Raw genomic sequence first — 18,111 nt, 5'->3', positions numbered from 1 at the left:
CGTTTAACCTGGTCGACGCGCTGCCCCCTGCCCCCAGTGTCTCCTCACGTATATCCAAGGACGGCTCCTAGAGCTGGGGTCTAGACTGCAGCGGTGCATGTGGGGTTCAGCTCCCCAGATGCACATTGGGCCCGTAATGCTCTGTAACCTTGTAAAGATAGCCCGAGGCATTTTAGCATATAGCTGATCTTCAAAACCCCCCAGTTGTTTCAGAGGGAAGCCATGCGGAAAACATGCATTGAATCTTACAAGATACTGCATGTATAATGTAGCACATCGTTCTGTATATCGCTGCATAATATCATCCAAATGGCATGCGAGCCTGTTCACAAACCAACGAGATTAATAGGAAAGGTATGTAACAGGGGATGCCAATTAGAAAGCTGTATGTGGCTGATGTTGAATTTAATGACATTTTGCTGACTTTTACAATCAATTGCTGGTGAAATAAAAGTAGACTATTGACTTGAATGTGGGTATGTTTGGAGGGAGAGCCCTGAAGCTCCTCACTGTATGACATGAGAAGGCTTCACATACAACACTCTATAGTCTGTCAGAACAGCACTGGAAGATCTCATTGTGAAAGTCTGAAGTGACACTAGCAGCAATCATTTGGCTCTGATTTATTAGATAGGCAAGGAAATTAATTTTGCTTCAAAATGCATAGACGGAAATTAGATGGTGAAATTGTGTGAAAGAATCGGTGATTGTTTTGCCCCACTACTCTCCCTGCGGAGGTTCTGATAACTGCTGATCCCTGTGACACCATTAATGAAAAACTTCTGCAGGAAAAAAATCTGTCCTGAGCCATATAATTAATGTGGCTTTGGTTTCGGCCTTTTTCAACATTTGAACATAAAATTCTCTAAGGACAGCTCTCCCTATAGGTGACATTCATTAATCTAACAGTACTTGGCCTGCTGTGATGTAAATTGTAGAAAATATGCGTAAAATAATACAAAGATGTTAATATATATCATAAATTAAGTATGTTTTAGCAGTGAGATAGAAATATTTTTATTTGTTGAAGTAGTCTCAGTTTCTCCTATTATTTTTGAAGTATTTATTATCAACATTAAGCAAATAAATAAATACATACATTATATTTATTCGACTTGTGTTGCTTAACTAACTAAACCAACTAAACACAATTTACCAGTTCATATATACATAATATTTATTTTTATTCTCAAGTACGTTTTGTGAAGACATGTTGACAAATGTCCATCGTCCTCCTTCATTCTTTTGCTCCAAGGCCTCTCCACCATTTTCTCAAGATTGAATGCAAATTGGTTAAATCAGTGATCAGAACTTATTACAAAATGGAGCCTTGCATAGAGAAAGAAATGGTGCATCATATGAGAGTGGCGGTGGGAGGGGCCGGGGCCGTGAGCGCCTGTGGGTGGGGCTATTGTGCGCCTGCCTCTGTGTGTCTATGTGGAAGGGGGGATTCTGTGGCAGGGATGGGAAAATTAGATTTATTTTTTTTTATGTGCGGAAGAGAAGAGAGGGAGGCTGGGGGTTGCTGGTGGTGGGGTTCGGTAATGGCACCTCACTGTATTTTTTATGTATGGGAGAAAATGAAAATGTGTTTTGAATAGGTTTTGTCCGTGCATTCCCTCTTCTGTTGTTGTTACATGTCTGTGTTTCCATCTTGTCTGACTGTCTGTCTGCATTAATCCACCCAGAGACACCCCTCACTGACCCCCCCTCACCATTTCGCCCCTCCTTTTCGCCTGGCAGATCCCCAAGGTTATGCCATGTCTGGACATCTAATCAGGCCAAGATTTGATGCCGAATTTGTTGTGTCCCTCAACCTCGTACTGTATACAATGTTTTTTTTTCTATACCTGCCATTATATATTCAAGCCTTTGTTCGGCCTGCGCGGCTCTCCTGCTGTGAAAAATGAACTTGACCTTGGATAATACTTGAGGTTGAAGAACAATGATCAACTATTTTATGATTTATTTTTTGTTTCCCATTGTGTTCAGGAAGACCAAGGGTAAGGAACATTACATTCATACCTCAGTGAAATAAAGGTTTGCATTTCAGCATTGGAAATTTATTGAAACCAAATTGAGGCATTGGCTGCATATGTGAGCCATTATGGGTAATTTAGGCAGTTATGGCTCTTGTCCCTTTGACCTACAGGGATTACTTTTGCACCTTGTCACTAATAATAAAAAGCTAATGCTCTTTCGTGAAAACCAGCGCTTTTGTTCTTGGACAATTTCATCTTTCATCTTTCACTTTCTTTGAATCTTTGCTGTTAGTATTGTGTGAAATAATGGTGTTTCATTTACAGTGGAAAAGTTCACACAATAAAGTATGGTAAGTACAGTCATTTACAACTGTCACTTTTTCTGTATGTGTCGCCATTGTGTTAATGTTCTAGTGGACGTTAGAATGAAAAATATGTAGACAAACCAAAATGCAGTAGTGAAGAGTCACCAGTAGGTGGTGTGTCTTGTTCAGGTTTTTGTCACTGAGGGTTTTTCGCTCACTGAACCGTGCCCATTCACCCGTGACTTGTAAAAGCGCTCTAGGGTAGGCCTCCCTAACCTATCATCCCACACCCCCATAACACCCCTCGGAGCACCCCTTCCATCTCTGCCATCTCCCCCCGTTTCCCCCCTCTCCTCCATCCAGGGGGCAGAGTCACTGAGGTGGCAGTTCTAACAAGCTGCCGGGGACCGAGCTGCTCAAATGAGCCAAATCAAAGAGAAAAGAGGGAGTGGGATAGGTACCGCCATAAACCTCCTGCAGAGAACTACCATTTTGGTGAATATGAAATGAATTTATGTTGCTTGACATGAGATGTCAATGGACAACCCTGGGCTCGGTCACCGCTGTGGTCCGGATGTCCACACTTTAAAATATGCACACAGATCATTGACTGAAATGGCAATTTGTAGCTCCTGCCCAGTAAGATTTTTAAGAGTTTTTATCTCACTTTGAATATGTTAATTTGTGCATTTCTTCTATTTTTTATGGTTTAAATGGCAGATGGACAGGTGATGGTGTTGTGAAAATCTTGCATTAATTTGAGACCAGCCTGCATCATTTTTGTCCTGTCCCTCTCCTCCGCACAGCCGTCTCTCAGCTCCTCATTCGCTCTTCACCCCTGATTTCTCATTTCTTTTCTTGGGAAGTTGCTATCCTTTAACATTTTGCATTTCTCTTGGGCTGCCGTCTTCCAGCCCGTGATGAAATGGCGTCAGGTCATCTCACAAAAAATATAGGACCATAGAAAAAAATGACACCTTGGGTTCGCCCTACCGCATCAAAAAGCTTCAGTCATTTTTTCCAGGCAGATAAATTCAAAAGTGTGAGTGAGCCATGCATGCGTGTATACTCAGTGCTTAGGCTCACATGCACTCTCTCCTACAATCAGACCAGAACTGCACACTTCATTTAACACATACAGATGCAGGCTTTATGGTTTTCTTAAAACCAGAAAACAAGGAAGTGCACAAAGATTGTCAAAAGCCCCTGTTATCATTTATGTTCACAAATGCTCCTGGCGTGGAAGAAGAACCATTGAAATTGCTCATCCAACAGAAGTAAATGGGAAACCTTGTGTATAATAACTTGAATAGTAATGCCTCCGTTTTATACCTATTTTGTCTGTATAGCTTGTGTCTCAAACTTTCAACCTAGATTTTAAAATGGTTCCACAGTTTATGAATGCTGTGTTTCAAAAATAATAAAAATGCCTCTTTTATAGATGTAAAGCTTTTTTTCATATCAATATTATATCAATGTCTGCTCCATATGTTTCATCAAACAGTAAAGTCAATGTATAACTCTTACAGAGCAGACAGAGTTTTGATACCACTTTGATTGTTTTTGAATTTCAATGAGCTGAATATTCTGAATTGTTTTAGTATTGTTTCTAAAGGTTTTGTTTTATGGACATGTTTAACATCTTTGTGCTTCTCTAGTCTGGGGGCTGCTATCGGCCTTGTGTATTTTAGCAGGTTACTTCGGGCATCACCTGTTCCCCCTCTCCAAACAGGAGGTCAGAGAGGCACTGAGCGATTGTGCTGCCGTGTAGTTTATCGCCGTGCACTTTCACTTTATTACCTTGGACTTGGACTGTGCAGTTGCCAGCTTTCAGATCAGGAGAGCACTGCTGCTTCTACTTCCTTATGACATCTCTTGATTTTTTTTTCATTTTGTGTTACATCATTTCAGTTGGGCTGATGCAAAATGAGTATTTATCATGGATTTTTATTTCTTAAAGCATAACACAAAAGCAAGTATTGGCTTAGCTGAACAATGCAATTTTGTGTCGTTGAGAAAAATCTTGTAACTGGTGTGTTGACTGTAGTTGGTGAGTTTTTCGCTCTTGTGAACGCTCTCCTCAGTCTGAATCCGAAACCTTTTTGCTTTAGTTTTTGTGACCACTGTGAACACGTAAAAATATTTTTTGACAACATGAGCTCACGCAAGTGAACACGGAGGGAAGGGATAAAACTGGGCCACAACAGGACCCAGGCTGGCCCGCTCCTCTTCTCCAATAAACAGACCCTTTCTCATTGTGTCCTGAGTCTGTCGTGCTAAGATCCAGTCCCAAGTCAGAGTCACTGTGGGGCATCCAAACCTATTCAAGTTAACACAGTGTACTTTTTGTGCTTGGGTTATCAGTTTAGCTTATTCTATTAAATACATAGTTTATTTTACAACACACAACAACACATGATGATTTGTTGTAATGAAGTAATACTTGGTAATAGAGTGCACAAGTCTAAATGATTTAAGACATTACAATTACACAAAATATTACATTTGATCTCCTTCATTTATTTATTTAAAGCTAAGACCTTTATGCTGTTAAGTTAAGTTGTGTTTTCAAATGCATCTGGTTGGAATCAGCCGCCCCTTTACTGGAGCTGAGTGGGAAAGCGGCTGCCCGATCACTTACAATAACCACATCCACACTCACCAGCATTTCTTCACGAGTGCCGACACCACAAAAACATTAAATAATTCAAATTTATAAAAAAAAAAAAAAAAGTTTCAAAGGTAATACATTTTATCTATATTTTTTACTTTTACTGAGGCTGCTATTCTATAATAAATCAGTGTTTTATTGGCTTACATCAATAATTATTTGATGTTTATATTACATTAATCTGTAAAATAAACAACACATTGCATTTGGAGACATGAAATTAATAGTATTCCTATAAACGCAATACACATACTATAATAATTTGTTTTTGACATGCACAATAAAAGGTCAGTGGTTTTCCTCTGACTTCTATGAAAGGGGCGTACTGCAGGTTATAAATGGGGGGAAGGGGGACCACTGTGGTTATTTATTTTTGATCCCCCTCTCTCTGTCTCTGTCTCCTGACATATCTGTTTTCTCATCTTCTGCCTCCTCTTTCAATGAAAATAAAAAAGGAAAGGACGGTCCATTTTTCCAATCTTCCCCTCGCCTTACCAGTTTCATCAGGCGCACAGATAGCCATGAATCTTGTCACTCATGTTTTTCATCAACTCATGTCTATGGAGCGTGTAGCGACTCCTCCAAATGGCCACTGAAGCGAACGCAATGGTCAGAAACAGCCAGAAAATGGCACACGCTCTCACCGTAGCTTTGTACCGTCCAGTCAACAATGCTAAACCTAAACTGGCATAAGTTATGGGAGACATGATAGTAAAATGCCTGTTCTCACATGCATTTTTTAGACAGAAGCCTCTAAAGGAAAGCATGAAACCAGATGTACACACGAGCGAAACACATTTTTACTTTTGGCGGTGGAGTGTGGTCGTGCTGAAGTGTTCCTGGTGAACACTGGTTAGAAAAGGCAGGAGACACAGTACATAGTGTGTACTCTAATGTTCCCTTGTGGTTCTGGGCTCTCAGATGGCAGCAGCCAGTTACCATCAGCCGCTCCCCTCTGCATCTGTTGTGCTGCTTGTCAGCTCTAGTTGTTTTCATATGTGAGCTCTGGTTCTTTTGGTGCACTTCTTGAGACTGTTCTTTCAACCTGAACTTGACATTGTTTTCTCTGCTTATGTTCAAGGCTGCAGTGATTGGCTGTGACAAAAGGGCCATCTTCCTCCGTCCTCAGGAAGAGTGATGGCCTCTCAGACAGCTGTCATTTATTATTAGTCATGACACATCCCCCCAAATCATTTTACTCATTTATATAACAACATTACTTATTTTTCTTCTTGTCCATCGATAACATAAAATCCCTCTATTCCCCTGAATTCCAGAGTGCGGCTGTCAACGACATAATCACATCTTCTTTGGGTGTTAATTGCTGTTTAATTGGCTTAATTACCTCATTATGCTGTACATGATTAAGATAATTAGCTTGGTGTTAAATACTGTGACATTCTGGGTAAGACAGGAAGAAATCCCCTTGATTAGCTAATGAAATTAATTATGCTCAATGATACATCAGGTATAATTGTGAAAATTCCCACCTGCAATTCCACTTTGCTTTTAATGAAAACTGTTGTAAATGAAGACGTACTTGTCTTTATCAGATAATTAATTAAAATCTGGTCTCATGCTGTTTAAATATGGAATAAGGATCATTTCACACTGTTATCTGCAGCGGGAAAAGTGTTGCTGCCATGTGTCAGTTTTTTTTCTCAGTTAAAAAAGGCCCTAACTATTTCATTTTGTACAATTTTCTGTTTTAAGATTTACTGTGATGAGACTTTTATACCACGGTTTTCAATTTGAAAAACTTTTTTTCGGATAACTCTACTTGCCTGGGATTTGCTTAATTTGTAATTACTTATTAGGCACGGAAATTTTAACACATTTTTCCGATGTCAAATGAATCGGTTTCTGCCAATTATAGTTGAAATAATGTCACCATGCATTGAATAAAACTAGATCAATCAGTGAGCTTCACCTTTTGGGGAGTTAAAGTGTTGAGTTTAATATTCATCGCAGGTGGAAAATCTTTGGAAGAATCACAAGATGGCGGCCCACCTCGTCTGTCTTTCCTCTCATATGTGCATCTTTTCTTCTCCAGCCTTGGTGTCTCCTCTCCCGCTGTTTGTCGGCAGTCAGAGGCTGAAGTCAGTTTTTACTGTCACTACCTGTGAAATTGTATTCCACCAAGATGGATGCTTTCTCTTATATTCATGACATCCTGGGAAGCACAGTCACCTCCAAAACTGTTTAATATGGATGCTGGGGAGGCGGACACGAAGACACACAAACATAGCTCACGGATGGTCATAAATGCACTCCACCCGCACACACACATACGCGAAAACACACACGCACACACACACACGCACATACTTTTGCCCCAAAGACAATGCATGGTTGGTGTTTTGCTCTTTCTGATGAAGAGTGGTAGTGACAGTGTGGCTCTCCACTGGATTTGATGCATCACAACACAACAACCACGGCCATGTTGCTTAAATTCTCTGTTCGTCCTTATATAAGTGCTTCTAATTTTGCATTTACTAGTTTTATACTTTCATGGAGAAATTATGTTGGAAGTTAAAGACGATGTGAATAACTGGTAAGCAGCGATGATAGTTGTTGAACAAGAAATATTTGAAATTTAATAAAAGAAAGTGTCAAATCCACACTACATAATCGGGTCATTATAACTCAAAAGTTAATATGGAGAAAGTGAATGTTGATGTTGCCCTTGTCCTTAATTAAATTTCAAACTGTGTTAATTACATCTCGGTTGATGGCTTTCGAATAGAATGAATGAACGCACTTTTTAATACAATAGAACAACAAAACATTTCCAGTGTGCCAGTCAGAGCTGCTGATTACACTGTCCACTATGTCCATTTGCTCGTTCAGCAGAGAGCCCCTCCCAGGTCTCACACATGAGAAACCATGCAGAGTAATGCACCTTGGAGGAGAGGAAGAGAGAATTGGCAGGCTCCATCCAGGACATGTCTGTGCTTGTGTGATTTGGCATCTATTTGTCCTCTGATAAAAGTAGTAATAAAGAAGGTTTGTTGTGTTCACCATTTTAACTTGTGCTGGTCGTGAATGGCGATGGATCAAATGTTTAAAAATAATGTTAATTTTAGGTAGACTCTGGTTAGATTATACTGCTTTGATACAACACTTGTCATAAAAACACTCATTTTTTAAACAATACGGTGTCATTTTAACCCAAATTATTTTTATATTTAGTTTATGTCTATTTACCCGGGATAGAAGATGTCGTGTCCATAAGCCGTCCAGCTCAGAGTTAATTTACAGGCCTAGTCCCCACAAAAAAAGACAAAAACAATACAACAGAGACATACAGTTTATAACACTGTAAGGCTCCTCTTTTTTATTTTATTGTGATTTCTATTAGCGCCATGTTTATAGATTGAATGCGAGTTTTAGTATTGACTACTATTTGGGTATTGATTTTTTTGACAACCCTTTTAGAGCCTCATGTCCAGCATCACCAGTATCCACTCTCCAATGACTGATCGTTTTGCATACAAGAATATAAAAATAACCAGTAGAAACCGTATCAGCACAGAGATGGTGCGTGATGCTCTTGTTTCATTGTGTGCGCGGCTGTTTGTTGGAGCTCTCGCTGTAGAACTAAACTTAGGTGCCATGCCCTAGCTGCAGGTTGTGCGGAGCTGCTTTGGTGAGAGGGAGGCGAGGAAGAATCACACAAATGGGGGTTCTGTTCACAGGTTGAGAAAAAAGGCTTTTGTGTAATCCTATGCTAAATTCAGCATCAGATCTTTTGGGGAGCGCTGTAAAACCAGTATGTTTTTCTTGTCTTTACTTTTCCTGCACACCTCAAAAACTGATGATAGCACATGGCTTTTCAGCAAGCTCAGCCTCAAGGCAAAATGTACAAGGCTGCTAGGCGGCGGTACCTTCTTCCTCTTCGGAGAGACACAGAGAACCCCCTCAAAAGGATGCTGATGTCTGGAGAGGGGATGCCTATGAGCGGAAAACTGAGAGGCAGACGGGATGATGGAGATTTTGGGAATGCTGGTTGTGGTAGAGGGGAGGGGGGTAAGTTGGGATTTGGGGAGGAAAAGCACTGAATAAAGGGAAGAAAGAGGGAGGGAATATGTGTTTGGTTCAAAGAAAAAAGTCCATTCTGTCCCCCAGTTCTTTGTAGTACACTTAGCTTTGACCCTCCCATGCTTTCTCCTCCCACCAGTGAGCGACCCCCCCAGCTCATCGGGTCCGGCACATCTGCAGGATATCACACCAGCGAGCCCTTTCCCATCTCTGGCCACAGATTCCTAATATATATCCCGGACTGTGTGCTGTGTGTATGTCCAGACTGTTGCAACAGGCAGCCGCTGGGGGAGGAGAGCGAGTGACAGGAAGGAGAGAGGGAGGAAGTGAGAGGCAGGCGGAGGTAGAGAGAGGAGGGGGTTACTTTATATGTTGCTAACATGTTTATGATGCTGTGAAAAAAAAGTATTTTAGGTAAAAAAAGAAAGTGTAGTTTGGAGATGGAGTATTTGTGATATTTGTGCTGAAGTGGTCCTCGTAGCTGCAGACCCGAGCTGGTGCTGAGCAGACTGCAGGCGACCCGGGTAAGTTATGGGCTCTTTGGCTTCTCTCTTTCCCTGTGCGCTGCGCCGCTGATTGCGATGCTGCTGATTGATTGGTTCGAGGCGCTGGATTATCACGGGCCGCTCGTCACCAGGTACCTCATGATGAGAGGAGAGGGAGAGCGGAGGAGGGGAGGGGGTGAGCGGAGGAGGGGAGGGGGGGGAGCGCTAACATCACTAGCACTCACTAACTCTCTTTTTTGATTTCTTTGTTTTTTTTTTCTGCCATTGCACATTTGTACAGTGCATAACTAGATTTGGGTGTGCGTTTGCGTGTTTGTGTTGGTTGCTGCGTGTGGTCCGTTTCCCTGAGTCAAAGCGTGCGCTGATGAGGCAGAGGGGAGGGCTCTGCTGATGAGGGGGAGCGTGGGGCCTTTTTGTGAATATGCAGATGAGGGCTTGTGAAAATGGGAGGGGGCTTGGCGTGCGCTCCAGCCACGCGCTTCTGTTTATATGTTCTCCGTAGGGAGCTGATCCTCAACAGATTGCCCCTGTTTGGTGTGATCTCCACAGCGCTTTGTCTGGGGCTTTCAGAAAAGATGCACAAGGAGAGCCATAGCGGGAAAAAATGAATAGACATTTTCAGTTAAAGAGAAGGTAAAAAAAAATGTCAGGGAGCTTCGGGGCAAATTTTCACCCCATTGACAAGATGTGATGATTACTGTTTAGCCCCCGTCCCCCTCCCCTGTACCTCCCCAGACGTTTTTCTAATCCATTTGCATGTCAAAGCAGCGGAGGCCATTGCACAGATTAGTATGAGATGACATAATGATGTAATGAATTAAATGCAGCTGTTTAAGCGTGGCACTTGCTGTGGCAGGGGTAGGGGGACAGGGGGCACCAGACAAACAGACAGGGACGGCACACTTTTTAGCCTCATCAAAAGAAAGCTGATTGAAGTAACCTTTGCTGCTTGATTTGATTACAAGGCCACACCACAGTTTGCACTAACTTAATTATATTTACATATTTAACCACTAAAATTTCTGACTTTTCAGTTTTTTGATGATTTTGGTTTGGTTATGAATTGTATTAACTTCTCTTCTGTCACTGGGCAGAATTAGGATTTTCAGCTTTTTGTTTTTAAGTGTATGTTGACATGTGTTTATATTGTTTGCGGTTGAAAAAAAATCTGTAAGGCCACACTTATGTCTCTGTGGAGAAGGACGTAGTGTCAGACAGGACCTGAGTGCATCACTGTTGTTTTCGGTTACAGACCACTGATCCACACACACCTGGGTCACCTGAACACTCCATATGGACTTTACCCACGGCTCGTTTCTATAGCTCAACTTTTATATTGATTCAAGGTGTTCAACACAAGTGTACCACCTCTTTTGTTACTATAGCAATCTGTTTGTCTCGTTAACATTTGTTCTGATTTGCACTGAGTTGCATCTTTTACAATAAATTCATAAGTAATGCATATCTGTTAATAACAAGTTAAATTCAATTATTTGATGCTTTAAACTGGAAATGGGAGATGTATTTCAAAAAATAAGAAATATCACAATTGTTGTTTTTGAGGATATGCAAAATTAGAATATAGAGTAAATTGTCTAAAATTAAAACTGTTAAAAATGACAAAAAAAGAAGCAGAAACTTCTTGTTTCTTGTAACTTGTAATCTTCTGCATTTCATTTTATGATCTATTTATGTTTTTGTGCTAGATTTGCACCTCAACCAAGACATTTACAGGCACATTCCTAATGTGTTGTTAAAATATCATCAGAATATTGTTATTGAGATAAAGCAAAAAAAGATACATATGCATGTCAATGTTGTAATACTCTGACTTTATACAGAAATCGGAGTTCTTTTAGTGAGTATTAAAATCCTCTATAATAAATGAGGCTCGGGGTAAAAAACTGAGTAAATAGGCAAAATAAAAATGTGTGGTTGTGTTTTTGTGTGATGATTGGTGGCCCCCTGGTGAGACCCCATGTACAGCCCTGTCGAGGCGGGTGTGGCCGTAATGACTATGCACTGTGACAGCTGGCCTAAAGTGTATAGATGTGTTTGGGGCCAGTAATCAGCTGCAGCCTATGGGGCGCTCAGCTGTGATGTGAGCCTTTCTGACTGGGAACCTACATACATGCACCGCTCTTATTCTACCACCACAGCTCCTTCTTCTCTCTCTGCAAATATATTCACCATGAGAAGTATAGCACAAATCTGTAATCATAGTACTCGTACTAAAATATACAAAGTATAAACTAGTGTTGTTGTGATACTGATTTTTAAAACTTTATTTTAATATAAGGTGATACTGATTTCGAAAAAAAAAAAAAAGAACAGACACACACACACAGACACACACGCACACACACACACACACACCAAAAAACAAAACAAAAAAAACCCCCAAAAATAAAAAAACCCCTTTTTTTTTTTTTTTTTTTTTACACAAAATAATGGTAGTTTTTATATTATTATGTGGTTTGTTATGAATCAAAGACCATTCCAAAACTATTTGGGAAAGGTCAAATTTTGTCATATTTATTTATTGTTTTGATACAAGTTTTAATATCAGCTTGTATCTTGGTATTGATTTTTAACACCCCTAGTCAAATATGTACTGTATAATTTTGAGTGCCTGTGAAAAAGTAAAAGGGATTTTATAGGGTACACCATTTAATTTTTATCTTTTAAGCCTAAACACCATTTCTGCTGAATCAAGTGAAGAAATTTACACGTTAATTTTTTCATCTGAATAAAATGAAACTGTTCCATTGTGGCATTTAAAAAATATTTGTGATGTCAGAGTGATGATGACATGTTTGAGAGCTGAGAGCGTCCAACCCCATGTGAGTGACTTAGTCTAAGTTTAGACTGTCCACATTCTCATGGGCCTGTGGCTTGGCTCTGGGCTGCACTTCTCTCTAGCTCTTACAGGTTTTCTATAGTCAATGACGAGGATAGGCGGGAAAGAGGATTATTGGTATTGATCTACCCAGGGGGATCATTAGGCATCACTATCAATTCACAGCTCCGAGCTCACAGCATCGGCTGCCGCAGACATTGCCAATTTGTCCCTATTAGAGTAGCCAGTTTGTGGGTGTCTGCAGAGAGAGGCTGCTCAGGCCCTACTGCATGGAGAGCAGCGAGCCGGGGCCTGGCAGGGCCTTACTGCTGCACCTGGTCACTTGACTCCTATTACCAAACAACCAAAATGAAATATTATCAACCTTATGTATCTGTAAAGAAAAATCCAGACCATCTGCAGCTGCAATGAATTATTATTATTCATGTTTAGAAGATAATAGCTTTTGCAGAGGTTATTGGCACAGTAGCACTGCTACAGAGTTTTGAAGAAAGCCATTTTGGTTGAAATACATTTGCTGGTTGTAGGGTCTTTGCGTTTGAGGGCAGTGTTAGTTAAAGGGGTTAATAATACTTACATGAATAAAAATGTTTAATTAATTAAATGAAGGTGTACAGTACAGTTACTTTTCTGCATAATCAGTGATTATTTCCAGATTGTGTGTGTGTTACTGAGTTTTTCATCACTCAGGACCTTAAGTAATAGGTCTAAAAAGCAAATGCTATAATATATTTTTGAAATTGTATATCAGGACCTGTATATATATATTTGCATGTGTGCACATAGTGAACTGACAGGCCACAGGGCTGCTGACACACTAACATAGTGCAAATCTTCTTCTAGACAGACACTTCTGTTGACCAAGCTGGTCAGGGACACTAGGGTCTATTTTATCCTCACAACCCTTGACCTGTGTGGCCATTTTAATGCAGCCCATCACATCTTGGATCTGCACTGACAGTGAAACATCCAAATACAAGACACATGAACGGAACAGAGCGGTTATGTGTTTAAATGTTTTTAAATGGTTTATAATGTCACGGAGCCTTTAGTCATATGTAGTGTTAGATAAACTCAATGATGTGTGAAAGTTGTACTCAAAGACTAAAACTAAAGATGAAAAGATTTGTTGCATGGTCCGTGTGTGGACTGACCGAGTGCTGAACCAGACCCGGGACATATTAACGCTCTGTGACTGTGCTAGTGCAAATCAAAGGCTTGTCCATAATGACTTCAGTGTGGCCTGTGTTGGGGGTCCCATTGAGGTGCCACTCGGCCTCACACACACGTGGTTACAGACTGTTCCTGAGACAGAGTCTCCTAAATGCGAGGTGTGTGTGGCCGGTTCTTTAAGTCAATCCATATACAGTGCACCTGGTCTCACTTCACTTTATTTCAAAGGCACAACAAAAACAAAACCAACATGGTCTGTGGTGAGAAATCAAATAAAAAGAACAAAAGAGTGTAGCAGCATTGTTGTAGAGCCACCATCAGAGGGCAGTGTGGCCTGCCCAAGAGCATGGCCAGCAGCTGATAGGTCTGGCACCTGGCACACACACACACACACACACACACACACACACACACACACACACACACACCCTCTCACACACACACACACACACACACACACACACACACACACACACACACACACATGTTGTTCTGATACACACTGTACATAGATGATGTACAGACATGCCTGTCAGACTCCCTTTCTTCATAGTGCTGTGGAAAAGTCTCTGATCTTCTTTGTGGCGTGCCTTCTCCATAGGTTCTAGATAATTTCCGTTAAGTTCATCTATAATTGATGTTTGTCCAAACAAAATAAATAGATTGCAGTTAAAGCCAGGCCTGTGTACTATAAATAATGCCCTTATTCCAGTGATATTTATAGAATAAAATTGCACCAATATTAATGCAGAGGCGAATTGAATATGAAATGTAAGCAAAAGCAGACAGGCATTTGTTAAATGAAAGGCTGCATGTCTGTGTGCCATTTTGTCCCTGTGCTTTGTGTGTTCTTGCAGCAGTGGAGGCAGACTGTCTGGAAGTAATCAGATAAAAACAGGAATCATTCATGATCCTTAAAAAATGTACAAATGAAAACTAAACAGATCGCGCAGGGCCGGGGGGAGCTGGAGTAGATTTTACCCTGAGGAGCAGCACTGGCACAGCTCAGTGGAACAGACCAGCATCTTCTCAATATGCATCAGTCTTGACTTGTGTGTGGATGTGTGTTTTGTGGAGCAGGCACAGGCTTAGGAGAGAGAGAGGAGAAGAGCTGGGTGAGGGCGAGCGGGGCCCTGGGTGTTTTAATTATCCACTGCTCTGTCGCTGGGTCAGAGCCCGCTATCTCTCTGTGGCTTTAGCCCTGCTTCATGATTTGAACAGTACCTTTATCCCTAAGCCTTCAGCTCCTCTGGCCAAACAAAGAAAAAAGTGAGGGCAAGAAGGGCTTTTACTGCAGTAAGTATGCCACATTTACCATTAATATCCCTCAATCTCCTTTTCTATGTTGCACACAGCACAGTAACCTCACCAGAGTGACCCTGCGAGGCCTGCTGGTCAATACAAGTGGCAGTGCAATGGAGGATCGTCTTGTACTAGGGCAGAGCTGCTCCAGTTCTGCTCAAAAGAGGAAGCTAAGTGCTGCCAACTTCCTAAACAACCAGGGTGAAAGAGCACTATTACTTTTTGCTTCAATCTTTTCCTTCTGCCATTTTGGAGAAGATCATCGGAATGCCAAGCGTTCCAGGACGGCTCGTGGTATAATAGTGTGATTGCCGAAGGAATGACTTGTATGGTCGGGCGCAGTGGCCACATAACTAATGTGAATGTTGCTGCTGAAAAGCTATGCCTCTTCCACTACACTATTGTTTCAATTGATATTGTTTCTGTTTTTGACAATAGTTTTTTCCACTCAATTTTCTTATGCAGATTGCCATTTTTCACGTAAAACATACATTTTATTGCAATATTTGTCTTTGTAAATAGTAAGACTGAATTCTTATTTGTAAGGCTGGATTCTTCTAAATGAAACATAAACACATATTTTAAATTGTAATGTGTGTACACTTGGGTGCCTGTCTGCTGTGTGTAATTTCTGGACTATACTGTATCTCCATGACAACCTGGTTTTGATGTGGGCTCTCTTCCTGACATTTCCCCATTTGGGGAGGCTGCTGAATTGGCGTGCCTGGCTCTCCTTCAGTCAGTGTGTCACATGAAAAAGGTGTTGGGGATGGGGGAGTGGGTGGGGGTGCATATGGGGGCAGTATGAGGAATCTAATGGGCGTCTGGTCTGATTGTCCTCAGCCGTGGCAGAAGAGACAAAGCAGATGAATTGTGCAATGGATTCGAAGAGATTGGAGACAAGTGCATGTCAGCAGCCCCCCACCCCCACCCCTAGGATACCACCCTCTCCATTGCTCTCCCTTTTTGTCTGATACCCGGAAAAAAACAGGGTTGACAGCAGTGCTGTGTTTGAGCAAAGCATAAAAAACAAAATGTAGTTCCCGTTCCTCCACTTTTACACCACATATTCAGAGTGTTGGGCCCATTTGAATTCTATCACAAATCTGCTCTGTCTAAATTGAGTGAGCTAACATCAAGGACATTTCATTTAAATGATTAAAAATCCGATGAGATCTGTTAGGTCTTAACAGTAAAAACCTGTGTTCACAGTTGTACAGCAAATGTCTGTTTTGTTTACAGTTCTGGGTCGACACTACCCTTCAGTAGGAGCACTGCTTTAAACAGCTGAGTGTCTGAGCTCCATGTGAAGCACTACTGTATCAGACTGTTCTGCTGGACCCTCAGACACTTCACAGCAGGCCTTTGCCTTTGTCTCACAAACTGTGGCTCTGGTCACTGTCTTTGCCTGGGTTCATTATGGGATTTGTTCTGTGTGTCGCTGAGGGCTGGAGCTGTGAGTGTCCCTCAAATCTGCTGATACAGTGTAGAAAGAGGTTTTAAACTTCTGAAGAAAGAATACACCAGGCGTCTCTCAGGTGAACACACTCTTTAATGCTGGATCATACGGCATAGCTGGGTTTGTAGCAGGTCGGCTCCTCTGCCTAAAATAACATGGTAAAAGTTTGATTGCATCAAAACAATAAATCAAGACACATGTTTTTGCAAACAATGCAAATAAAATGAAAAGTTACAACATAAAATTGACATTTACTGTTTAAGTATTTGTAAACAAAATCATACAGGTATATTTATAATTTTTTGTAAAGCCAGTAGCCAGTATTGCCGGTTAGAAAGCTGTGCTGTTTGAAGTCCTTTTTCATTCCTATCAAGTGACCACTCTGACGGGGCTGCCAGCTTTTGTTTTGTGTTGACTGCATTTATTATTCATCTTTACATCCGTGTGTATTTTAATATGAATAATGGAGGAGGTATCAGAGGAGGAAGAGGCTGGTGAGGAGGGCTGCCGCGCACTGCATGTGTCCTTGGCTGTTCCCCTGCTGTACTGGGAGGGGGCCTATCCCGCTTTGCCTGCTCCACCTGCTCCACCTGCTCATACCTGACTGGCTCTCTTGTCGGATTTAATAACAGTGTGTAAATCAAGAGGCTCCCGTCAGCCACGCAGCCTTCATTACATTCAAATAGGGAAGGCTTCTCTTTGGATCCAATTTTAATAAAACTAGGCAATCAAATATGGGTTTAAAAATGGCCCATCATCTCACAGCATCACACGTGTCTAGTCACCATCAGCTTGTGTACACAGCCTCTCAGGGAAGAAGACTCCGCTCACAAGCACATGGATTTTATATAACGCAGTGCACTATGTAGGCTGCTGCACATATGGTAGTTTCAATAGAGAAGTAGATTAAAAAGTGAGTATTTTCAGTAAATCAAATCATATAATGTCACACTTTTCCCAGTTCCTACAAAGAGTTATAATATACTGGATTGTTATATAGGCTGCTTAAAATCTCCTAATTACCAGTATGTTTTTTTTTCTTTTTTACATTTCTTGAATATGAAAATAGTGAAGTCAGATGAGTTGTGTTTTGGTCTTTCAGTTGCTGAGCAGGAGAGGGCACTGTGAGTTACTGTGTTCTCTCTCCACAGTCTATGTTTTATTTCTCTTTCTCTGTTGCTCTTTAAATTTGCTTTAATATGAATTTCGCTAACTTCATGTCAGATTTATGTTCAAAAACACTGAATGCCAGTTTATCACGTAAATCAGTGGAGAGATAGATCTAGTTAGTACCATACATGTTAACCAAATTATGATGTGATAAATACATTCTGAGTTTTATATTCCCCGTGTTATGGTCAATCAGAACAAAGTCATTTTCTCATATTTTCTCCCCAGATTATGATTGACTTTGAAGCTGTGGAAATGGGAGGTGCAACATTTTGACTCAGTTTCATTGCAGATAAAATGTGAGTGATTGTGAAGACGTATGTAGCATCATCTTACATGTCGTTCCTCTGATTATAGTCAATTGGCTTTGGTCTGATTATTGCTGCCGATGTAAATTGCCCCAAAGTCGAGCAAAATGACTTTCTGAAAATGAGCCAAGTTTTCCTGATATCATTTTGACACTTTTTGGCACTTTCTTCTTTTAAATGCACTTTCGTTGTGCAAGAGTGAGACATGCTGTGAGAAGTGATTATTTGTCCTCCTTCAAAAGGCGATAATAGCAGTCCGCTCGTGTGCCCTGTGGATGTGGGTCGGGACAGGAGTGCTGCCCCCTGCCTCTGCTCTTCTGCTTCTTTCTGCCCG

This window comes from Periophthalmus magnuspinnatus, chromosome 3 (genome assembly GCF_009829125.3).
Source record: "Periophthalmus magnuspinnatus isolate fPerMag1 chromosome 3, fPerMag1.2.pri, whole genome shotgun sequence".
In the NCBI taxonomy this organism is placed as follows: Eukaryota; Metazoa; Chordata; class Actinopteri; order Gobiiformes; family Gobiidae; genus Periophthalmus; species Periophthalmus magnuspinnatus.
This window is presented reverse-complemented; position numbering follows the sequence as displayed.